The sequence below is a fragment of the Phoenix dactylifera genome, chromosome 5 (genome assembly GCF_009389715.1).
Source record: "Phoenix dactylifera cultivar Barhee BC4 chromosome 5, palm_55x_up_171113_PBpolish2nd_filt_p, whole genome shotgun sequence".
Taxonomy (NCBI): domain Eukaryota; kingdom Viridiplantae; phylum Streptophyta; class Magnoliopsida; order Arecales; family Arecaceae; genus Phoenix; species Phoenix dactylifera.
In genome coordinates this window covers 5,158,516-5,173,962 of record NC_052396.1, presented here as the reverse complement: position 1 = coordinate 5,173,962, position 15,447 = coordinate 5,158,516, and the positions used below count along the sequence as shown (strand labels likewise).

The 15,447-nt window shown below is 38.4% G+C and overlaps 1 long non-coding RNA gene across 2 annotated transcripts; it reads right to left on the bottom strand.

The window, feature by feature from the left end:
- Positions 1 to 774: 774 nt before the first annotated feature.
- LOC113463742 lies at positions 775 to 8,914 on the bottom strand. 2 transcript variants are annotated; one of them, XR_003388528.2, is made up of 3 exons: positions 4,932 to 8,914; positions 1,546 to 1,678; positions 775 to 1,359 (listed from the first exon to the last, which is right to left on the bottom strand). It is a non-coding gene; the product is annotated as an uncharacterized LOC113463742 (long non-coding RNA). The 2 variants fall into 2 exon arrangements; XR_003388527.2 differs by lacking the exons at positions 775 to 1,359; positions 1,546 to 1,678 and adding an exon at positions 1,691 to 1,895 and having other exon boundaries at positions 4,932 to 8,901.
- Between the last annotated feature and the right edge of the window lie 6,533 nt (positions 8,915 to 15,447).

Genomic DNA, 15,447 nt, shown 5'->3' with positions numbered 1-15,447 from the left:
GAAAAAAAATCACAATCATCCATAAAATTCTTTCATTTTGAATAAGTCATATGCACCACATAGTATTTTCGATCGACCTTCCTGGTGTCATAATGAAAGAAGTTGTGTCGCATAATGTATTTAATGTTTGGCTGTCATATCTGGAGTTTGCTAGTAATGCTTATCTCTGAGACCTACAAGCACCTTCCAGTTCTGTAACAAATAAAAGTGGGACTTGGCCCTTGGATAGCGTATGAAGGAATTGACGCGCAAATCTAGTCTCGAAAGACGCTATCAGCACGATTCTGGTCCTATTTCATTAGGATCAAGTTACTAAATGAGGGCTACAAATGAATTGGATAAATCTTTTTCATACTTAGGTGAAGGGGACCATTCATTCTCTTTTTCCTTCACTCAAACGAAGACAATGGTTGGAGAATTTAGACCCCACCTCTAATACATTGTTATCCCATATTAAGCTTTTTGGAGTAATCCATCTCAAAGCAGAAGCAACCTAAAAAGTTCCCCACCTCCTGGTTCACATGTATTAGGTTATGGTCGAAAGCAACCCACGGAGGATCTAAAAGCAACCAGGAACTGAACAGAGCACAACAAAGGTTGGAAAAAGTTGAACTCTAAATTGGAAATGGGATTGAGTAACTTCTATTCATAAGCTATTTGGTTGAAAAAAATTTTATTCCTATCCTTTTCTAGTATTCGAATTTCATTTTGATTCTAATTTCAATTACATATCAAACTTGTCTGGCGATATGACCATTCTACCATGCAGCATCCAATTTCAGGTTTAATCCGGTCGCCAACCAAACATGCCTTAAAAATAAAAGAAATCTAGAGTAGATTGCATGATCTTTGGCCAATGACATTGCTTCGTTCACTGTAATATCCATACGGCATGGAAACTCCGAGAGTTGGTGTGGGATCCCCCATTCTCCACAGGCTTTCGTCAGCTCTCGGCATTGAACAGTTGCTGATTGGACTTGTCCTCCTTCCTTTGGAAACGTGTGGTGGGGCTCGGTGGGAGGAAAGATTGTTCCATGATTTCCGAGATGACCCCATGACTTTTTAAATGCGTGTTTCACTTGGTCACTTAATCCTTATAAAACGCGTATGGACTGGTTAGCAGCCAGCATCAATTATTTATGGTGGTAAAATGATATTTGTGAACTGAGACAACCAAGACAAAGCAATGGCAGGAACACAGGATTGGATATATAGACTGTTGAATGAAAGAGCATTTTGGACCGAAATAATTGAACTGGGTGGGATCTTTGGAAGGTCATGCATGGTTGGAGCATTTCTCGGACTAATGCAATTTGGATTCAAGAGACTGCTTCGGCTCTGGTCGTATTCATTAGTACCCTGCTGACCAAATAAATAAGACATTAATATATATTTATCATAATCAACTGTACCAAATAGCGACATGGCATGGTTATAAGCTATGCATATTCACATTTGGTTGATTTTATTTTACATTGTTTCGGCAAAGTTACTATACCAGCTATTATTTTATGCATTCACGGCTGGAGGAGTTGGTTGCCATACCTGCTGTTATTTTGTTGTGAGGTAGATGCATAAGATCATAGAAGTTGCTGCTGCTGCTACTTATAATAGAGAGTGAGAGATACCCCGACCCGATGGCCCTAGCCGAGCAGCCGTATATTCATAGGGTTTAACCCTACAAGATATGCAACGCCTACTTTTTTATTCATACACATTCATATCATTCCAAACTTAGGTAGTAGAAAAACAAATACTCTAATATACTTATGCAAAAAAACAGTCCCCAATCACTAATAATAATGAAATCAAATTATTCTAAAAAAACATTAGCCAATATTTTCTAGACCCTAAGCTCCTCACTGTTTGGTCCCAAATTCCTCCTGTGGCTGCATCTGTAAAAAAAATATATATATATAATAGAGGTTATGAGCTTCATAGCCCAGTAAGTTACCAAAACCTCTAGTATGATCAAATATATTGTAAATAAATTTTCAGTTTGCATGATTTTCCATAAATACAACATACCAATAAACATATCAAGTCTATCACCATATATTTGAAGATATATAATGCATTAAACCAAAATAAATTTTCAAACTAAATATGGATGGACAATCCACTCTCACTCTCTTAGTCTTTATTACTATAGCCACGATTGGTCTATCGCAAGCTCCGAAAGAGACTAAATCCTGACTATAATACGTTGTCCACTAGTCATGTGCCATTAATCGCCCTAATGGTGGCACAAAGAAAACTAGCTCTGAAATCATACGAAAATACATGCTTCCATCAGCATATGCCAGTGATCAACACCAACTAGTTAGGCCTGAAAGAAAACTAGCTTCTAACTATAAAACACCATCAGCCGGCATGCGCCACTGATCGCGCTACTAAAGGCCCGAAGAAGGCTACATCTTAAACATGTGAAATTATAGTCGGAATAAAGAGTAGCAAAATCAACATATAAAATATATAATATCAGCATATTTATCGATGCAATAAAATATAGTTTATGTCCAAGTAAATTATATTATACTTGTCTAATATTTATAATCATTTTTATGCAGAGCATATACGATACTTAATTTAAAAATAATCAAATAGCAATAGATTAATTTCTAAATAATGTAGATCAAATCGTATGTATGATTAAATACTAGGAGTAGAGATAATTTGCAATCTTTGCTCTAAAATTTCTCAAAATTTGCCAATTAGAAAAATCGTCCAAAAACTTAAAATTATCAAGTATCTTAATAGACTTCTACAAGGTATTATATAACTTGAAATATCCTATGGTAGATCCAGTTTATGTCTAGACTATTGAATCTAGCCTAATGTCCAAAGATCTCGACCACCTCTTGGATCTACAATTAATTATAACCTAATACCAACGCATGTATTTCGTGAGGAGGTGGGATTCGTTGTTACCTGAATGCAAATGAATTGGTCTTAATCATGCCTTCTCGCTACCTGAGTCTGGATTTCCATCTTATCAAATTAAAGTTCCTAGGTTAGATTTAGTTTATCAATTAAGAGAAAAGTAAACTAATTAAAGAAAATTAGCCTTGATCTGAGTGAACCAATAGAGATAGAAAGAAATGAGAGACTTGGACTGGGTTCAATCAGGGCTGGGGTTTGATTCATTGGTGATGTGGATAAATCACTATACCCGATGCATGAGCCAGAGAATAAAAACAACAAGGAGAGAAAACAGAATTCTTCTAGAAAATAATAAATAAGAAAAAATGGGAAGAAAAGGGAGAAATAAGATGACGAAGAAGAAGGTGGTGAAAACGGAGAGGAGGAACAGGGGGAAGAGAAGGAAGAGAAGAGGTTGCGGGAGGGGTTATGGAAGCCTTCTGTGATGGTGGCGGGCGGTGCTCAACAAGTGGCCGCCAGCGACAGTGGTGACTGGCGGAGATGGCAAGACCGAGAAGAAGGTCTTGCTTTAGCCAAAAAATAGAGGGATGGGCTTGGATTTGAGTCCACACAAAAGAAGCAAGAAGAGGGAAACGGAGGGCTAGGGTCGGGCAGGACGGCCTATGACAAGGCGGCCACGGTCTCTATATGCAGTGACACTCCGACCGTGCACAGAATAGAGCTAGGAGAGAGGAGAGGGGCAGCACCCCAAGTTGCCTCGATAGTATCTTCCTCGATAAACGAGATTGGAGATGGTGAGGGACTCACTAGTGAGCAGCAGTGACAGCATATCTCGGCCAATGACGGTGGATTCCGACGGAAAAATGAGTGGCAACACTCAAAACAGGGTAAAACAGAAAAATGAAGGAATTTTAGGAAGAGAAGAATGGGGGCGATGCTCGACTATGGTGGCATGGCGGCCATCGGAGATGAGGAAGAAAGAGAGAATGGGGCTCAATGGTGATCAATCACAGTGGATGAAGAGGATTTAAAGAAAGGTTTTGAAAGTGGATGGACTCGGCGGTTGTTTGCACCCATTCGCGATCTCGGTGGCGGTTGTGGGTAGCCCCAACGGCCAAAGGCCATTGGTACCAGCCATACGGAATTGTCATTGACCATGGCTCTACAATCTTATCTCAATGGTGAGGGCTCAAGCAAGAGAACACGATTCCTTTGTTCCGATCCCAATTATTTTTTAAAATTTTGAATTGAAGTTGGTTGGGCTTGCCAACTTCAATTCATTTGGGCTGATTCACACACACACACACACACACAGCCAGGCCTAGGCCGCCCAGATGAAGCCTAGAGACCTTTCGGGCCTAAAATTGGAGGCCCAGGTCAAGGATGCCCATTATCAGCCCTGATTATTTTATTCTTGTGTTCCTCGCAATTTTCATTGAATTTGTTAACCACACATTGAAACTATGTTAGTAGTACAAGTTTGAAGGATCTGAAGGAAATTGAGTTTTTAATTAATGGTACCTTCTTGAGACCATGACTCAGACCTGCACCTCGTATGTACTTGATTCAAATTGGGTCCACCCTATTCCAGATCCATTTTTTGGATGGACAGTACTTGGATTAAGATGTAGGCTTGAACTCCCAATAGATCCAAGTCATCAGGTACTCAGATCAAGCTTGACCTGACCTGACCTGACCAGACCAGTAGCACCCCTTCCCATGGATGGGTCAAAATCATGTTGTAAGTGTAACAGCTTTGATGCCTGAAACTTGGAGGACCAGGACCGACCAAGGTCTAGTTGAATGGGCTTTAGCCTGGCCCAAGCCCATTATCAACCTCATTTCGACCCATGCGAGATTATCAGCCTCATCTTATTAGGGCCCAAATGTTTTTACCTATGCGAAGTTAGCTTTGGTATTGTTAATTTGATAAAGTAACAATGCTCCATATGTCAATTTGGCAAGCACGGTTAATCCTGTTCCCCTTTATAAAGATTTTATAGAAAAAAAAGTGCTACTTGGACTCCAAAAAATTGGAATCTATGTACCTGTACCAATGTGTGTTCTTTTCAGATGCTCTGTTACATCCAAATCTGCTCGGCCCAACTTGGGCCCATCAGCCGAATGGTGAGATGATGAAACCAGTGACAACACAATCACTTCCACGTCATTCTGTACCTCGGATGACCTGCATGCATGGTTTGGTGATCAAGTACCGTTGACGTGCTGCACTGCCACTTTGATGATGGTCTCAAATTTATCTGGAACAAATCAAACAGGCAACGACCTATTAAACTTCCAGCTTGATATGGTAATCTAGTTCATCTCAAACCAATAGCCACCGCAAGTAACTGAAGTCCAATTCATTACCATTATATCCTAATCCTTGCCATCTCCATAGTCCCATAATTCATAATCAACCTATAACGAAATAAATAACCCAACCAAATCAACTAATCCAACTTAACCCAAACAATCTAACTTAACCATCATGGCTCCATGCAAGTAAAACATAGATTTCGCGTTCTGCTAATTTATCTTTGATAAGTTTTAGAATTCAAAAAACGTAGAATGGTAATTTCTAGGAGTTAGAAAGGTAGTACAATGTGAAATTGGGTGATGAAATATGGACCTTAGACCTCTCAGTACAAAATCATAAATTAACTCCATCTTTTAACTTGCAATGGTATTTTTGTCATGCAATCACAACCATTTGAATTCAAAACAAACTTCCATAATTTGAGCTTTTGATGCCACCTCATTAATTTAAAGGACAAGTTTGTCTGCAGGTAGCTACCGTCCTAATTCATGTCCATAATGTTGAAGCAACATCCCCTTGTCCCAAGAGATTAGTACCAAAAAAAACTATGGAGGATAGGTTAGGCCTGTCTACTTGTACGATAAGTAAATTTTCTTACCAACTTGCGACTATAGTCAACTAATTCACACCTCTTGGCTAGGATCTTGGAGGATTAAATTACCATATAAGCCATTCTTAATCTATTGCTCATAGTATAGCTGAGATACCAAAATTAAGTTGAATGGCGAAGAAATTAGGGCTTTTGGATGTCGCGAGGGAAAAATTATCCAATTTTCTAATACGATCAAGCAATAAGCCTACATAAATCTGAAGTCTCCATTCGGAAAATGATTATGAAGTAGTTTTTGAAAAGCCATAATAATATAATAATAGCACAACTCTTTCCCACTTAGTTTGCTTTTTCTGTTTTATATTCTATACTATCTTTAATTATGTAAATTTCACTTTTAAAGATAAAATTTAAACGCCACCATTCCTATTTTCTGGATCTTAACATCTCGTACATATGTAAGTAAAGTAGAAATCAAACAAGTTTTGATAAATATGAAGAGCAGAATCACACTTTTTATACCAAAATTTGTTTTCAAAATTGAACTCTAAATAGTATCTGTTTAAGGACAACAAATTTAAAAAATATATATATAAAGAGATGCGTATAAAAAAATTGGGTTAAAAAAAAATATAGTTCCAATAAATATTTAAGACAAATAAGCAATGAGTTTTGCATTCCTCATACCGCGTTGAGCAAAATGAAGCTTGTTCAAGTCATATATTTAAAGGCTCAGGATATGAATCCTGAAGTTATTTTCTTACAGCACAGGTTATCCTTGGAAACACCAAAGTGAAACAGAACCAGACAAAAAGATGGAGAAGATGGGAGTTGTATGTTCTGTGTAGAATTGGAGAAGAAAAAAATAATAATAAATGAGTGAATATGCCTATGTAATTCTACAAATCATATTATGTAATTTAACTTTGGGCCAACCAAGTAGCTAATTTATGTTGTTCTTTAAGAAAACATTTTTGAAACGAAATGTTTCTTCACTTGGAAACATGCTGTGTTTTTTTCAGACACTTTCATATTTATCATGACATCTTCATGAGTAAAATGTGCCACATTGGCAAAAATTGCAAATGGAGCCACCTATATACTGATGTCCAGTTCAACATGGAGGTGGAGATAGTTTTACAAGTGGCAAGATGCCTGTGCTGCAAGAATTTCTTGCATGTCACATTGAGAACTTAGAAATTAAACTCAACAATCCATAAATAATTTCGAGTGCATTAGGCCTACAATCACAAGGAAAACATTCATGAAGCTATGAATTAATGCCCCTTCGCCATTTTTATCGATAACCAAACTTGTTCGAATGCCAGAGTTCGAAAGTTTTATCGAATAGATCATGTTTTCAAAATAATATTCCAAAGCAAATATTAGAAAAAGGCTTTGATGCATGGCATTTACACTAAAACAGGGATACGAAATGCGACTAGGCATGACAAAAAGAGTAAACCCATTTCATTTTATTATGAGTCATAAGATGTCTACAACTGGTACAATACTACAATATCAAATTACAGATTCCAGCATACTATTGATTCTAGCTTGTTGCAAGATTGCACATATTAATTTTACTCTAAGAAAAAGATTGCATACATCCTTATACCCTGGTTGAGTAATGGTCATAAATAAGAGCGAGATAATGGGAAACTGTGGGGTGCAATATGAAATTAAACGGACAGTGGATGGGTGAGGAGAAAAAAGAAAAGGTGGAGAAGATCATGTACCTGCATGGGCACACCAGATTCAAACTTTGCCTCGGAAATATCTACTAAGATGAAAGGTATTTAAGGCAGCTACATGCTTGCCTTTCGTCAGAAAAAGAAACAGACAGCTGCATGCTTCTGACTCGTTAGAATTAGGAATATCACATGACAAATGGCAAAAGAAAAGCACATCAAAACAAAGTGATAGAGTAACACTTCTACTTTTTTTTTCCATTGAGCACCAGAACACCACCGCGACAGATCAAAAATTGCATGTCCACAAAACTTAATTAGTAGTGAAGCAAAGAAAATAAATTTTTTTTTATTAGGAGATTAAATCAATTGCTTTGAATTAATTTACCAAAATCTAAGGCATCAAAAGGTTCCATAGCAAAATAAGCACCAAAAAGAATAGTCCGTCCCAATTGTAATTTCCTAGCTTTTCTTTTCTTAGTACTTCTTGGCGAAAAGGCAAGGGAAATAAAGAAGGAAAACCGAAAAGGAGGCAAAAAAAGGTGTGAAGATTTGGAAGCAATCTTCAGAACCCGATCAAATCTCAAATCCCTATGAAACATAAGAATGTTAACCGAGAAAGGTTAAGCAGCATTTTTGGTTCTTTTGAAATAAGGGAAGAAATCGAACAAAAGTTCCCTTCTAAAAGGCAATGAACCCTTTCTATCGGACTGGAAAAGATGGGAAAGAAAAGGAAACAGAAGAAAGGAAGATAGATAGGCAGGAGGTCAAATTCGCCATCATTACACCAATCTGCTCCCTCTCCTCCTCCTCCTCCTCCTCCTCCTCTCAGATAATCATCACAAAAGAACAAAAGCAACACGAAACCTAGCTGCGCATCAGCAAATCGCAACACGAAACAAGAAAGAAAAGAATAGCAAGTCCGCACACCTGCAGATAGATCCCTGAAACTGTTTATAACTCTCAAGAGAAAGTTGGCGATCCGCCGATCTCGGTAGAGGAGATGACGGAAGCTGCTGTTGGGGGGAATGAAGCCTGGTCCGAGATAGTCTTTCACTGGGAGACATCATCTACTGGGAGAAAGGCCTCGAACCAGACAACATTCCCCTCAAAAGAAAAGCTTCCTCTTTGTACCACTTCTAGCTCTTTTGGTCCTCAGAGAACTCTCTCTCTCTCTCTCTCTCTCTCTCTCTCTCTCCCCCTCCTCGCCCACAAGTTCCGGCTTCTTTCAAGGGGGGGAAATGGAGGTGGAGACGAGGGGAGGTGGGAAAGGGCGGTGATGATGGATGAATGATTACTGTTGGGGAGAGTGAGTGAGGAGGGGTGTGGGTGGGGAGGCAAGAAGAAGATAAAGAACAATAAAGAGAGGGGGTGGGAAAGGAGTAAAGACAAAACAGAGCCGCAGGGCCCGACCCTACGGCTGGGATTCCAGAAATGACCACGAGTTCATGCCCCCTCTCCCTCTCCCTCTCCTCCTCTGCCCCTTCCATCTCTTTCGTAGGTCGGAAACTGGACGCCTTCATCCACCGTCCAGTGCAATATAGAGGATGGGTACAAGGTCTCGATAAAACAGAAGCTGTTATAAATGTGGTTCTAGTAATGGCTGTTATCTAGCTGATGTCTCCTTGTAGTTAGTGTCTCTTGTGTTTAAAAAAAAAAAAAAAAAGGATGTCATTATTTGAAGTCATTCCAAATCTTAGAAAATTAAATATTTTTAAGCTACTTTTGAAAATACAGTTTTATTGCATGAACACTAAGAACTTGGTGTGGTTCGAGATTGGGACACAAATATAATTTTTTTGTAAACAAGATATTATATGGTTCGCAATTTCCATTGCAATAACAGTGAGAATATAGTAAGCATTCATGTCCACCGTTAGAAGGGCGCAATGTGTGACTCATGTTACATTCATAATTTCTAGGTGTTTCAAAGTTTCTAAAATTTTATATCAAATATCTTTTGCACTCTTTTCCATAAAATTTTTGCCGTGTTAATGCATAAAAGAAGTAGTAGGAAAATGTTTTATGTGCTGATTTTTTTTGGCCGCATGCCGGTTGAACGGCTCAATAGGTAAAGGAGCTTCTATTTTATTATCTATTATATGCAACGAAAATGTAGGCTCAGCTTATACCAAGCTCTTCATTCACCATATGAATATCTATATTAATAAAATTATTAATAATGTATTTTTTTTAATTTTTGATAATAAATAAGGCCTTAATTTAATATAGTGCTTTATTTTAGCATTATTAATAGTGTCATTTCTATGGTTCTTTATTATGTATTATAAGTATTGTTCTTATTTAATTTTTTTTTTTTAACTTTAAATAGTCTATTATATATCTAAAATGACTATAGTTATTCATCAAACTTCCTACTCTTGATGGGAGCTGATTATATTCATCAAAATTTTTTTGTTCTTAATAAGCTTATAATGCATAATACCTTACTTCTTGACAAATAATTTTTTTTATTTATGACAAAGGAATCTTTTATATTGTATTATTGAGAATTACATAGTTGGTTTTGATGTCAACGACAACCATTATTTTCATTCGCATCATTTTTCAACTAATTTTTTTTTAAAAGTTTGAGATATAATAGTTTTATCAAGTGAAAGATGATTAAAAAGGTGCTTTCATTATTTTTTATTATTATCTATTACTATTATAATAGACATCATTATATTGTTTTTAGATATAAATTAATAAAATAATATATTTTGTAGCAACTAGCAGTTGTTGTTTACTTTTATAGCTGATACAAGAGGAAAATAGGTCTATAATGATCACTTATTGATAGTTATCTCTCACAAGTGAATATCATATTCTCTCTCCCTTAATCATAAGTAAGTCTAAGTTATAGATAATAGAGTATCTTACGATTATCAAATTAAGTATCAATTAGAATTGTTGATATTTCGAGTTAATTACTTAGTATGTAACAGCAATTTAGCTATTGAAATTTTCTATATGTTTTGTATTTCAAGAATAGTTGAAAAAAGAGAGAAAAAAAGTTGTACCTTGCATATCACATGACTTATGCATTAGTTAAGTTGCCCATTCCTACAAACTTGATTGGTCTCTAGCGTGATTCAACCTAATGCAACATAAACACCAGCAAGCCTGGTTACACCATTAAGTTGAACATTGGTGATTAGTCAATCAATTCCCAGTTCGCTATAATTAAAAAGAAAAATTATGATGATAATAAATGTAACATAAATTGGGATAGACATGAACAATTCAACTTACCTGACCCAAACAAGAACACAAGCTACAGACCCACCCCAAGCCCTCAAAATCTGACTGCCCAAATCTGATCCAATGGCTTGGGCCTAGGAGTCCGCTGGTTGGAATGGGCTCTTGCCTTACCTACACGTACGTCATGCCTAAAGTTATGACCCTCCTACACATACGTCATGACTAAAGTTTTGGCCCTCATGGAACTGATAGGTAAATACCATCAAAACTTCTCATATGACAGTAAAATTAGATGTTAGCCTAACTTTCTTTAGATTCAACGATTGATATCTGAGATTACTGCAAGAAGTTATAAGTGCTTCAGTACACAAGTTGTTTTACGTGATCGTTTTATTGTAGCTGCTGAGAACCTCCAGTTTAGAGATTTTGCCTTACCTACTGAACGACAAGTGAATTAGTGTTTGCTTACTTCAAAACCTTCTTCCAGTTTCTACCAAAAAAGGAAAATAAAGTTATCTTCTGGTCACGAGCCTTTTTTTTTTGGGGTACAATCACGAGACTTTGAGAGGCACACTTCAATTCCTTCTCTTAAACGAAGCTCATGCAGCCATAACAACAGCAAAAACGGGCAAGTTATTGCTCTACTTGGAGAAGGCGTATGAATGACATAAAATGGGAGTCAATCTGTTGCAATTTATTTGACGAAGTCTACTATAGAAACCCCACTTGACTGGATCGCTTACTGGAATAAATTGCAGTAGCTTTTCCAGAATACAGGGGCTTTTTTGAAGAAGGTTGGCTTCATGTTTCTTATCCAAACCCAGTGAAATGTGTGGAGAAGACTTATCTCCATGAGTAGAGGTTTACGCATTTTGTCAAGGATGGTAGCTCCACCAATTTTGGCTCCACATCTAGTGGTCTTTGGCCCCCGAGCATGCCTCCTTTTTTCTTTTCTATTTTTTTTTGATTTTATGTAGACTATCATTCAGAAGATAGAGCAACCAAAGATAACCACCAGTCAAAAGAAAACATCAAAGGTACCCAAAAAAAATGAGTAAAATGTTATTAAGAGATGGAAGCAACAGCTAAATTTTGTGCATAAGTCATACCAAGCCCTTGAAATAGAGTAGCTTAATAACTTTTCAACTCTTTATATGTAGCACTCATGCAACATTCGAAGTAATGAAGTGTTGAAAGCGAGCTGAGCATCACACAAACCACTTGTTCTTGCGGTTGTACCATTCCAATTTCTTATGTGGGTGTAGAGTTGCCATCAAGCATGGAAAGTTGTGGACACAGGACTCCCAAGGTAAAGCACCAAAACCAAGATAAAGTTTGTATTCCCCAAGCCAAAAGGCATCAACTCCCAACCCAAGAACTAGTAGGAAGAGAGAGAAAGTTTTAACCATTAATAATAGCTGATTGATTACTTGATTCCAGAGATTGTTGCATTAAAACTAGCGAACTCTTCATCCTCCCAAAAGTGGTTGCGAATGGGATGGGTTTTCTGGAGGCAAAGGCAGCATTAGAAAGACTGTCAGGTGATGGGAGTGAGAGATGGGATCCAATGCATGGCACAGCTGACGTTGGTATTTCTGGTTTGAGGGCGGGTTGGGGAGACAGGCATTTGGATGTGGCCTCCTCTTTTTCCTCCCAAGCAAACCCTAGACCACCCCTCCCTATAAACCCTATGTCTCCTAACCCTGTTGGTTCTGAACACTGGACGACAGCAGCTCAAATTGACCATTCCCACGAGCCACAACCCAACACCACACGTGTCTCCCTAGCTTTGATGGCTCCTCTTACGCAGGATAACCACCATCTGACCTAATCTTCTCTTCTTCCTCTGCTAAATCGAGTCTCTAGTCTACTGTCCTATATACCATGCAGTAGAAACAAAGTATAGTGCAATAAAACTAAGAAGCATAACAGCGTTACTGCATTAATGGTAATAACAGCTCAAAGAGAAACCCAGGTTAGAACAAACAACGTGAGTTTGTTTTACTAGTTCATGTGGTGCAAACTAAACCCATCCGCTGTAATCTTCCGAACCCCATGAGGGTAAGACATAAGAGAACTAATATGGCATCTTTGTATTTAGTGAACAAACAAAGCATATATATATATTGAATTCAAAACATCAAAAGAAAAAAAAGAGAGGTGTGTGTGTGTGTGTGGGGGGGGGGGGGGGGGGGGGGGGGTGTTGTGGTCAATCTTTAACTTAACCTTCATGTTAAGGTGGTGAGCTTGAAGAGTGCCTTTGAAAACCTAGCTTGTGCAGAAAACTATGAGAATCCCTAGATTGTGGATTTAAACTTGCAATATAAACGAAATAATGAAACATGCATGAAACAAAGGACAAGACCCATTTCACACAAAGAGTAAACCCATAGTGATTGCCAACAACTAATCACGCCCATGCTTGTAGCCAAATTGAATATTTCCTTCTTTTGATGGTGCAATGATCGCATTATCAAGAAAGGAATTATGCAAAGAGATGTAAATAATGTACATGAGAGATGGGGGGAGGGAAGAAAGCGATCTCATCAGATAGTATACACATACAGAGATCTTTAAGTTCCAACATCTGTCGCACAAAAATCTCATAAAATTAGAAGTATTGACCACAGCTGCATGCATGGGACTCCTTTTAACCAGAATCGCATCACATGATATACAGGAATCGAAATAAGTGCATCAAAGTAAAGGGTCAGAGAATACTTCCCTCTTTTCTGATCAACACAAGGCCACCATAAACGTAGGAGTATATCGACGATTTCTCGTTTATAGTAAACCCAGGAATGGTTTCATTAGCAGGCGATATTGTTTATATAAAAAACCTAAATCATAACATCAGAACATCTTCCTCTACTCGAGTCTAAAAAGCTTTAAAACAATTTATAGCAAAATGGGCCCTTAAAAAGAAAGAACACGGCTGGATTTCCCAGCTGCAACTAAGAAAATATGCTTCTCTTAACATACCATGAGTGGAAGAAAGCGAGAAAAATAAGTACAGAAAATCTAAGGAATAAAAAAAAAGGTGAGAGAGATCATGGAAGCAATCCAACTAGATCTCAATATCCTGTGCATGTTAACCAAGAAAGATTGCGCTGCTTCAGCGAGAAAGGTTAATAAAAATCAAAGAAACAGAAGATCCCTTCAAAAGTAATGATGAAAACCTTTTTTCCCAGTTTCCTGTCAGACTGGAAAAGAAGGAAAGAAAGGGAGCAGAAGCCAGAATGGTAGAGCGGGAGTCAAACCCCACCATCATTACACCAATCTGCATCCCCTCCTCCTCCACAACACAATCATCCAAAAAAAACAGCAGAACGAAAAAGGCAGAAGCGCTAACAAATCCACAAATGAAAAAAAAAAACAAAAAAAAAACAGTTCAAAATCACAATCCAAATACAAGAACATAAAACTGACAAACCATTAGCCAGACCTGCAAATATATCGAAGATTTGTTTGAGGCGATTTCGGAGTCGGAGATGACGATGGAAGCTGTGATTGGGGGGAATGAAGCCTGGTCCGAGATCTTGTCTTCGAGATCTTAAACAGAAAAAAAGAGGAGAAGATCTCTAAGAATTGGTGGCCTCGAGCCAGACAACATTCCCCTCAAAGAAAAAGCTTCCTCTCTCCTTGTTTCTCCCCCACAAGTCCCGGCTTCTTTCCAGGGGGAGGGAATAGAGGAAGAGATAGAGATGAGAGAAGATAGGGGAAGTGGTGATGATAGCTGAAATGATTACGTCTGAGGAGCGAAAGGGTGAGGAGAAGATATAAAAACCATAAAGAAGGGGTGGAGTAAAGCCAAGAGAGAGAGAGAGAGAGGAGCAGGCCCCGGCCCTCCAGCTGGGCCTCCAGAAATGACCACGACTTCATATGCTTCCCCCTGCCTCTTCCTCCATTTCTCTCTCTTTTATAGGCAGAGCCGCTTTGGCCGGGGACCATGGGATGGATGGCTGGAGGGGTCGCATCAGCCGTCCAGAATGCGATGGACGGTGGAGAGAGAAAGAGAGAGGGAGACACCGAAGCCCTAGGTTTGGGTCGGGGAAGAGAGGGGGAGCAGGGAGTGGGGGAGTGGTTGAGTAAATGCGCGCCCCGATAACGGCAAAACTCTCTCCACCCACCCCATCCCCCGGGATTTCCTGTGCGCTATTTGTTTGTTGTTATTATTGCTGTTATGATGCCATAATTATTGGGGATTTACTATTCTCAGTGTATAAAAATATTCCGGATAAGGTGTTGCGAATTGGATGCACGTGACCGCCGGTGGAGCCTGGATCAGCAGCGTCCAATAAGGAGGACTTGGGTTCTAATTGTATTGGTTAGGGTCCGGTCCCGTTCTGCTCTTCTAGACTAACATCACCCGAATTGGTCGAATTCAAATTTCACAGGCTAAAAGCCTGTTTACATTGGAGAATCTTTTTTTTTTAATATGTTTTTGAAGTCTGAAGTGAGACCTATGTGTTGGATAAGATTTTGTTGAAATTAGAAGGACGCATGCCAAGATTGAGCTAGGCATAAACCGTCTTGCCTTCAGGATCATCAACTGCGACATTAGTTTCATATAGGATGTAGAACTACAAGAGCTAGGCAATTTGTTGTCTATTGAACCATTACACTGGCATGAATTATCTCATAAATTATGCTATCATCTCTTTACTACTGAAGTAGGCAGAAAGATCATGCCAATTATTGATCATCTGCTTTTTGAATTTTCGAGTTTGCGTGTTCTAGGTAGCGGAAGAAAAATAATAGATAAATTATAAAGTTAAAAGTTCGATCATGCCACGCCA